The 10,622-nt window shown below is 40.1% G+C and overlaps 1 long non-coding RNA gene across 1 annotated transcript; it reads right to left on the bottom strand.

The window, feature by feature from the left end:
- Positions 1 to 7,140: 7,140 nt before the first annotated feature.
- On the bottom strand, positions 7,141 to 10,298 carry LOC109373402 (uncharacterized). Its single transcript, XR_002122222.1, has 3 exons — positions 10,122 to 10,298; positions 9,177 to 9,378; positions 7,141 to 7,191 (listed from the first exon to the last, which is right to left on the bottom strand). It is a non-coding gene; the product is annotated as an uncharacterized LOC109373402 (long non-coding RNA).
- Positions 10,299 to 10,622: the final 324 nt, after the last annotated feature.

A 10,622-nucleotide genomic window follows, 5' to 3' on the forward strand; every position in this document is an offset into this window, starting at 1 on the left:
TAATATAGGCTTTAATAACTTATTTAATGATATTTCTTTTGGGTCTTTATTATACAAGTTGTATAGATGCCAGTGTTCTCTTAAAAATAGGAACTCCTGGTCTTCTGGAGCTTCCTTTGCTCGGCCCACTCCAGACTGTTTGAAGTATGCTTTCTCTCCTCCCGATGGCCCTTGAGTCGCTCTCTACTGCTCGGGCCTGCTCCAATTTCCGTGGAGTATACTATCCTTTCTAATAAACGGCTTTTTCACCACTTTACTTCAGTATCTCATTCAATTCTTTGCTCAAGACACCAAGAACCTGACACCACGCTGAGAAGAGCCAGTTCTCCGGTAACAGTTTGAAAGACCTTAGTATGAAGAAAAGAATGTAAATAATTTCATTAATATTTTTTATTTTGACTATATGAAGTGATTTTTTGGTTCATTGGATTAAATGAATTATTACAATTAATTTTATGTATTTCTTTGTATTTTCTCTTAATGTAGTTACTAAAAAAATTAAATTGTGTATGTGGCTCACATTGTATTTCTATTGATAGCAGTGGTCTAAAAGAATAGACATGAAATATTAACAATAGTTATTCCTGGTAGTGGAATTCAGGGCAATATTTTTAGCTTTCTTTTTTTCTAATTTCTATTTGATAAATGTGTGTTCCTTGTATAATAAAAATGAAAAGATGCAAAGAACTATTGCTATGAAATACCACACCAAATGATGGAAGCACCAAGCAGAAATGTACAGAGCCCTTTCATTAACAAATTAATTATTCACTCATTTGAATATGCATATATTAAGTAGCTCATGTGCAAGGCACTGGGACAGTTGCTAGGAATACAGCACAAAAGGATGAGTTATAATTATTTCCTTCAAGGAGTTCACAGTGTACTTGGGAAGTTAAGCTTGTAAATAAATATTGGAACACTATGTGGTCAGTGATACTACTGTGATTCCTATAGAGTCAACTCTCCTCTCCTTCCTGCTTTAAATGCTGCTGTTTTTCTGGCTCCAACTTTACTCTACTTCTCTCTCCACACTATGATTGCAACTAAGACCTACATGCTAGTGACTAACTATGTCTCTAACCTTGATTTTGCTCCAGACCTATGTATATAACCACCTTCCTTTTGGTCAGATGACCCTTGGGCAATCTAAACTGTACAAGTCTAAAACCCATCTTCTATTCATCTCTCCTACTCCAAGCTCTTATACTCTGTATTTCTCTTAGTGAGATAGAAAAATTATAGGTAGTCAGGGAAATGGCCACTGTAGAAGGAATTAGGGTGGAAACAGTAACAGAGCCAGGAGAAATAATTTTAATAGCTGACTGATAGGTTTAAGTCACAGGACCCCACCAGAATGACAAATTTGGAAGGGGGAGGAAGAGATGTTTTTTTCTCAAAGCCTATAACACAGAAGTCAGAAGTTTCACTTCCAGAGGGGGAATTAAGACAGGTTAGTTAACATAACATAAGGCAGTCAGGAACTCCATGATAGAATGAGCAGAAGACAATGATACCTTCAAAGTCCCACTCCTGAGATACCATAATCCTATCAGAACAGAGACATCAATTATGCTCTGAGGCAACTAGACATATAAAAGGAGTAGTTCCCACCTAACCACGGGNCAGGATAATATATAAAATAGTTAGACAATATTGTCTTATAGTAAGAGAGTGAGAAAGACATAGAACACAATTTTGTTCTAGTTTACTTTCAGGGAACATATGAATGTTATGTGACAACTTTTCTTCTATTTTTTTCTAGAATACTTAGCATTCATGATCATTGATAAATCATAGTTAGTGAAAACCATTGTTGATTATAAATATTTTGTAATTTGTTTTCTCAAAATATCTAAATATCTTTTAATGTTCTTATATATGAGTTGTGGATGACCCAATTTAACATCAACAGTCACATATATTTTAGCAGTTTTATTAATTGATAAATCTCTAGGGACAAGAAAAAGTGGAGCACAAATTGTGTGCTAGATTTATATATTTTTATTGAGCAGATTTCATTTTATTGTGTTACTCATTTAATCTTTGACATTGCCAGTAGTAAAGATAATTCCTAGAAAGAAAAGTAATGAAATCACACTTCTTTTTATTTCTCTATTTAGAAGAAATAAGATGATTAGATAATGAATTTTATTTCTGTACTGGCAAAATCAAAACACTACTATAAGCATGCTCAAAAGATTTTCCTGTCATTAGTAGCTTTAATGACATGGCACTGTACCGTTACATAATTGGTCAGTACCAATTATTTCAAAAAGACTATCTCGTCCTCACAGGGCATGGCCAGCTGTCCAGTGGTTTCACTGTCGCCCTGAGTAGCGTGTGTCACCGGACTGTGCTTCTGTTCTCTCTTCAAACACATACTCTGTCCTTCTGTGAGACTGCAGTTGATCATCCTGTGTTCATTTATTTATGTGCATTTTTGCTCAGTCTAACTTAGACATGTTTACTTTTTCGCTTTGTATACAACCAAACTAGCTCAAGTTGCAAAGTGGATTTCATGTAAGAATGCACGAAGACCAAAATATTCGGTCTTACTGAGGCATCTCTCAACAGAGACAAATACAACTTTTGAGTCCTGTTTCCAGTTTCCAATTCTTGAAAAAATATCTCATGGATCCTGTGACTGGTCCCTCTTTCTACCTGTGGTCATAGAATCCAGGCCATCCTCTGTGGGCTCCTCTTCAGTCCAGTCTCTCTCCTAGTCCAGTCAGCTGTCCCCAGGGTGGACTCAGTCCTGCTCCACAGGACATGCCTGTGAAACAAGCACAGGCATCACACAGGGTCTGCCTAACAGAGGAGTGCGAGAACATGGCACCACAGTGTGTGCTGGGTACAAGGGGTGGCCTTGCCAGTACTTGAGAGACATTCTCATTGGTTCAGCTACTCCACTAATATCGGCCGATTTCTCCTCTGGGCAAACATTGGTTAGGCACCAGGGATGCAGGCAATCCACCTGCTTCACATCTCTTAGTGCTGAGTGGGGACAGATATTAATCAACTAACACACATGAACAAGATAATCGCAGCTGCTGCTAAGTTCTTTAAGGAAATGAACAACATTATAAAGCAGGGGGCGACAAAGTTTTTCTTTAAAGGGCCAAATAGAAAATACTTTAGGCATTGCAAAACATACTGCCACGTTTGTAGCTATTCAGCTCTCCCATGGAGGGCAAAAGCAGCCACAGGCATTGCTAAAAAATGAGCATGGCTGTGTTCCAATAAGATTTTATTTATCAAAACAGGTGAGGAGCTCACTTTAGCCTGAGGGCCATAATGTGCTCACCCATGTTACGGAGAATAACAGAGTGATGGTGGCTGTGCAGAATGTAGATAGGAGAGACCTCTCTGAAGAAGAAACATTTGAAGTAAGATGCACAGGATGAGAAGGAGGCAGTTATAGGCAGAACTGCAGTAATCGTTCATCAGACAGAGCAGTGGGGCAAAGGCCTTGAAGGGAAGGGACCTGAAATATTCAGTGAGGTGATTGGATTTAATGAGAAACTGGGAAAACATAATTACATGTGGAGAGGTAGGCGGATGTCAGTTTATGTAGTTCATCAGATTGAAGACACACACGAACGGCCTGGGAGAAGCAGAACCAGGTCAGCCCGAATGAATGGGCAGTCTTCCTGGGCACTGATGGGAATCAGTCAGCTGTTCCCTCCCTTCCTGTCCCTTCATGGGATTCAGATTCCCTGGACATGAACCTGATTGTCGTTGACTATATATGTTGACTAACAATCCACAAGACTGCGCAGAATGGAGGAAAGGACATTTCCCAAAGTAAAATTGAAGTTCTGTGGCCAAAAAAGGAAGGAAATATGGTGGGCATGCAAGAACACAAATGGATACCCACTACTGCTATTTAGAGAGCTTCCAGAATGGCAAAGAAACCTCAATTTTCATTAAACTTATTTAATATTTATTTAATCTTTATTGATAAGCAGATGCAGTCAGAATGTTGGTGTACTGCTCCGTTATTCATTATCATATGTTTCGTTATCCCTGAAAATGTTCTTTGCTCTGAAATCTACATTGCTTGAAATTATGGTCATTTTTTACTACTTTTACTCAGTTGTAGCTTGATCATGAATAATTTTTGTATTCCTGTAAATAATCTTGAGCTTTGTTCTGAGATGAGGTTTCACAACGTGGTAATAGTTCAATCTTTAGGGATCTTACTTTTGATCTTTGTTAGGCGAGATCGATGCAGCATTTTTTTTTCCTAGGGCTAATTTTCTCCCTTTACTTCAGGTAAAACCCTTACGAGTACTCTACCCAATGACATGTAAATTATAAAAATGTCCACTCTGGGTTTGGGGAACAGGACCTATTTCTGGGTCTGTGTGGTTTCTGAGATTGGTCTTTCTAAACCTTTCAGGCAGTTCTTGCCCCAGCCAAGGGTCATCTCCTCACACACATGCACAGAGAATGCCCAGAGGAAGTTCAAGATGGACGCTCTGCAAAGCCTGAGGGCTGTCTCTGCCGACCTCTCCTGTCTGGCACTGAGTCCTGTGTACTTTAGCTGCCTTGGTCTCTCCAGATTCTGTTTCCTTAACTCAGGCAGCACTTGATCCATTTGGCTTCCTGTCGTTGGTCTGGAAACTGTCTCTAGCCATAAACTATTATACAACAATTTGGGAGCTCACCTCATCTGTTTCTTTTTCTCTAAGATCTCTACTCTGTTGCCCCGTGTCTTTAAAACTATTTCTAATATTTTGTCTATTTTAAAAATTGTGTTAGTAGGGAGGGTAAATCTAGTCCCTGTTACTCCATCTTGGCCATAAGTGGAAGTCCTCAGTTGCTGTCATTTTATCACTCTATGTTTTCATATTATTTGTGCTATGACACCTTTATTTGTACCTGGCAGCTGCTAAGTGATCACATCGTAAATCTTATAATCTGAAAAGTTTGAAGAGTTTCCCAGAAATCTTCAAAGGTACTGTGAGACCAGCATTTAGATTCCAAGAGGGAATGAATAAACCTGTTATTTATAGGTGGGTTTGCAAAAAATATCACCTCTAGGTTAAAAAACTTTTTATTTTAATAAAGAATCAAAGATCTTGAAAAAGGCAGGGATCAGTAATTATTTCTGTAATATAGGCTTTAANTTTTCACACAGCCTTTTCAGCACTTCCAAATAGCAAATTTGGTTAACTGTTTGTCCAGTTGGTACAAATTCATAATGAATAATCCCTCTGATATCAAAAAATGTTAGCAACTTTGTTGTAACAAGTTCGCGAACTTAATTGTCAGACTTGGGTGTGTGTGTGTGTGTGCGCGCGCGCGTGTGTGTGTGTGTGTGTGTGTGTGTTGTGTGCGTGTGTGCGTGTGTGTGTGTGTGTGTGTGTCTGTGTGTGTATGAGGGGGAAGGGGAGAAAGGAAGACTTACACAAAGAAAATAATCAGACCTTGGCTACCCACCTCATAAATACACAGCCAAGGACATTGAAGCATTTATCTGTCATGTTTCCCAGTTGACACTCTTTACTATTTAGAAATAGGGAAGCCATGCCTGGATCCCTCAGAAGTTACTCCCACCTATTGTGTGAAGCTAGCCTGGACTCGCCCTCCTGCTGTGCTGTATATCAGGTTACTTCCAGCCTGACATCTGTGCCAGGTAGGGAACACCTTCTCGATACATTACATGACTCTGAGACAGACTGTTTAATGGTCTTTTGTCATTGTATTTGCCCATGGCCACCTGAGTTCCATCAGGTTCCTACTGATCTTTTTTTTTTTTAACTTAATTCCCAAGACATGTATTAAGAGTAGATGGTCAATACATCCATGTTTGGCGATGAGAGTGCATAGAGAGTATTATGGTGAAAAAATAAAGTAAAAATAAACTATAGATACACATTAGAGAGTGGTTCCTCCATGGGCAAATAGAGACAGGCAAAAGGTCCAAAGGCATCCTTGTCATCATAATTAAATAAAATAAACATACTTGATAAAATAAGCACCAAAAGAAAGACTGCCCAAGCAGGCAGAATGTAGGTGTCCAGGAGTCGTCCCAGAGCCTGCACACCCCTCATCCTGCACAACCAGACACTTGCCAGCCCTGCAAAGAGCCTTCCTGCTTGTTTCCCCCTCCAAGGGCATGGTCCCTGCTCAGCTCAGGGCCTCACTCTTCCACCTCTGCCTCCTGTCTCGGTACCATTCTTTCTACCTTCTGACTAGATAACTGTCTTCTTTCTTATTAGTTTTTAAAAAATGACTCTTCACTTCAATGGATGCTCTTCCTCTTCAAGAGAGAGCCCATTCTCTGCATGGTCATGAGGATTTTCATAATCTGATGCATTCCTGGAACTCTTGTCACTCTCAGTTGGAGGCTGTGCTCTCCAGACTTATTGAATGAATTACATTTCATGGAATCGAACACATTCTCACCTGCCTGTTTCCTCCCACTTGCTGTTTGCTTGGAATACATTCTCCTTTATCTGACTCACTCCAAACTCAAAGCTCGGCTCACGAGTCACTTCCATTAAGAAGCCTTTCAAGACCCACTGCCTGACCTCTCTCTGTGCTCCTTGTACCCTGTGCACATTCACAAGTGTGTTTGTGCTGTCCGCTCATTTGAGCCCCCTTTAACCAACTTGATGTGTTATGTGTGCACATTTACCCAGACTGGCATTACTGTCCACCACTGGTGATCATAAGGGTAAAATCAGACAGGTTTCAGACAGAGGCCATAAAATGTACTTCTATTGTTTTATGATGACTAGTATTTGAACTTGATTCATGGTCTCCTTTTTTAAGCCCTGGATTCCCTTCAAATTATGTTATAAATTTAGAAATACTTTGTTGTGATGTTTTTACTGTTTTAAATGATTCTAATTTAGTACATAGGAAGCTTTTTTGAAGGACTATATATATATNAGAGACCCAGGAACACTGAGCAACTTGCAAAAATGACCCAAGCCACCACCTTACATACCAGCTTCAGCTGAAGACAAAAGAAGATGTAGAGGGTGGGGGAACCAGCTTTGGGGGTTACCAGCAAAAGCACAGTGAGGATGTCACACAGATTTAAGTCTAGGCTTTCTGCACTGATAAGAGTTCCTAGAGTTAAGGTCATCCCCCCTTCCTGGTATAGCCAGAGAGCCACCCTTACCTGGTGGAGGGGAAATTTTCCTCTTTCCCCTGTTAGTTCTTACGGCTGGCCTAAAAATTAAATTGACATGAGACAGATTAACAGGAGAAAATATCGAAATTAAGTTACATATACACATAGAGGGGTTCCATAAGCAAATGGGGCCCGAGGACACATCAGGCAATTGAGGCTTATGTGCCACCTGGAGCTAAGATGAAAGGGGGGCTGTGGGCTGGACTTCTAAGGACAGGAAGGCAACTCACATGGAGAAGGAAAAGGATGTGTTTGGTAAACAGTGTTTGCTGGGCTGTCTTTAATGATGGGACAGAGAGAACTTTGATCAAACAAGCCTTGCTGGGTTCCTCCCTGTCTGTCACTTAGTTCACTTTACACTATAGTTTTCTGCTATCATAGCTTCCTTCTGGAGCAGGGCCTCTGTCTGAATTCTTTCAGGCAGTTAGGGGAAGGTCAAAGATTCTTCCTGAATCTTTGTTTCTTAAAAATAGCCAGCTTAAAATAATCAATATCCCAAACAATATCCCACATTTGGGGGGCACACTGTGCTCCCCCTCAGTACAGATGGAGATCTCCCTTACTGATGTTAGTATGTCATAGGGGGCTTCTACTTGGTCTTCAGACCTTCTCCCATGGCTGCTGTTTCTTAAACATAACCAGCCTAAAACAATCCTTATGCCAAAGAGACGTATTTGGGGCGACAAATTCCGTTCCCTACACAGAGCTTCCTTCCATTTTGTAGATCATTTATTTTTTCTTATTATGTCCAAAGTGAAGACAAAATAATAGCTTGTTACCAGATCCATAGATAAGCTTTCTGAAAGTAAGGGGACTCTAGTTAAATTTTAATTTCTGTTATTATTGTCTTGTAGGCCTTACATTCTATTTTTATATATCCCTAATTTTGTTTACTTCAAGTATATTTTGAGGACCTCCAATGGCAACAATTTTTAAAAGTAGTTGGCAGTCAAATTAGGACTCTCAAGACATTTTCAAATAGCTGAGAAAATTCCAGATTAATAGTAGAATTAAATAATAAGAAGTACATGGAACAATGTGATTGGAGAGGGAGCTATGCAGCTTTGTCTCCAGAGGCAGAATGAGGTTATTATTTAGGTGTGGAGGATGGGCCCCAGTGTCCTCTAAGCTTGGGGATGTAAGGACACCTTACAGTGGAGTAATGGCCCGCAGAGCTCGGTTTCTAGAGTCGAACAGCCTGTCAGATTCCAGCTCCAAATGAATCTACCTGGAGAACTGGGAAAGTGGACATGATAATAGTACTGACCTCACAGTGTCATTTCAAAGCCATACTTAGAAATCACAGTGTTGGACACATAATGCATGTTTAATAGGTGTTAACTGTTGTAATTACTCTAAAAGTCCCATGCTCATTTCCTAGGCTGGCTCAGTGGAAGCTCCTCTGAGGTGGAGCAAAAGCCATGTCCAGTCCGGCTAGACCCCAGTCACAACAGGATGCGTTTCCTACAAAATAACCTGAAATGTCAAAGCACTTCCTGAAAAACATCAGGAGTCAGCTTCTACCAAATGAATTCAGGGGGCTTCCCAGTCTTCTTTCAAATTGTTGACTTAGCCAGGAACCAAGTAAAGAAAGGTAAAGGACAGATGGATCACTCTTCCAATCTCAGAGAAAAAAACAAAGTCAAGCAGGAAGTTCATACCTTGGTGCTTTTGAAAAGAGACACATCCTGGAAGGTAGATTTTGCCAGAATAACTGAAGTTAGTACACTAAATTTTCTTGGTCCTTGTAGCTACTTAATTTTTCAGGAACCTGTTCCTTCTTCCTCTGTCTTTCCATCACCTTTCCAAGGTTCCCTTTAACAACAGGGCTTTGGGTCTTGGTTTGAAGATGGTTTTTTTTCCCTAAACCCAGAACACTACAGGTAATCCGTAGATAAGTCAGAGCCAATGCAGCTTTGTCAAGGCACCTGAAAAGTAGGTTTTCTCACAACAGTTCCCTGTGGAAGGAAGCTATGGGAGGTGGGGGCTCAGGAGGGGGTGTGAGGATTTGCCTTATACTCACTCTTTGGTGAGCCTTGGCCTTAGCCTTGGGAAGATAGACCTTCCGGGACTGCGGGACAGATTCATATTCTGTAGGCCACTGGGCTCGTGGCGATCTTGAATTCAGCTAAGCTGAATGAAAGGAATGCATGTTGCAAGTCTCTGAGGTGAAATGCATTTTATCTTTTGATCAAGAGCTTTCAGCTCACTGAAGTCTTGCCAACCTGCAGAGAGAAAACAGCTCAGCCAAATCCTCATTCGAACTCCAGCACATACACACTGGTGTCTCCCTGTTAAAATTAGCAAATTCTTATCAGTCAGCATCTGTTTCCCCTTTTTTTCTGAGAGCCTGTTTACCAGATTTTTTCCCTGAGAGACTTCCCCATGGAGTATAAATCACTTCGTTTTTGCTCATTCATAAGATTTCTTTTTTTTTTTTTTTGCATCTCCCAGCTGCAACTATTTTAAGCAAATTTCTGAGGACTCATAATTGAATGTGACTCATTTGAGTAAAGTTGAGCTACAGTACAAAGCTGTGGCAGTCAGAGCTCTTTTGAAATACAGTAAATTCATACAATATATATATTTTTGGTATAAGTATATGATTCATTGGTGAAGAGACTTGTCAGTGTCTCCTTCTCCATATCTATTCAAAAATGAAGTGGATTGTTTTCGAATATACAAATGCCTGGAAAAGACTATTTCTTCTTTTTTCCCCCTCAGAAGTTGCCAGTGCTAAGAAAATAATCTAGACAAAGTAAACTCATCACTTTCATACAACACACAATCAACTCGCTATTGCCAGACGTTCCCATGGCAACTGCCTTCCTAAGCAAACTTCTCTACAAAATATACAGCTGTTATTTTATCTTGTTGCTAAGTTCCTTTGACAAAACCACACTATAATAACCACTCACGTCTGTGTGGTTACAGGGGCTACAGCTCCCATGGGCCTCGGATGGCTTACCTTTTAAATGACAGCTTAGGAAATCAGCCTTCCATCCGCAGCGCCTTCTGCGCTTCTCCCTCTCCTTTGCCTTGAAACTGCCGTATCAGGGAAGATGCAAGCAAGTTTAGTGTATATTACTGTCACTTGTCAGAGACGGACTTCGTTTTCATCATCCAACAGTCAACAATGATGTTCAATGACCCAGATTTTCATTACATGAGATAATAATATAATCTGTTCTACTATTTCATATCCTCACAGTAAATATGTTCTCCATCATTGTTTATTCTAAAGTTTTAGCCTAACCATGACTGCACTAGTCTTTGGGCATACTTCTTCCTGTGCTAGTTGAAAACAAAAGTAGGTTCTGCCTATCTCTAGATAGGAACCAGCAGGAAAATGGAACTCGTTTTATCAAGCTGCCAAAAGCTGGAACAGGCTGCCTTACCTATTATATAATATGTCCAACCATAACATTTTAGCTCCAGTGCAAGCTGTAAATAAGCCAGAAGAAAAATA

This window comes from Hipposideros armiger, unplaced genomic scaffold (genome assembly GCF_001890085.2).
Source record: "Hipposideros armiger isolate ML-2016 unplaced genomic scaffold, ASM189008v1 scaffold_719, whole genome shotgun sequence".
Taxonomy (NCBI): domain Eukaryota; kingdom Metazoa; phylum Chordata; class Mammalia; order Chiroptera; family Hipposideridae; genus Hipposideros; species Hipposideros armiger.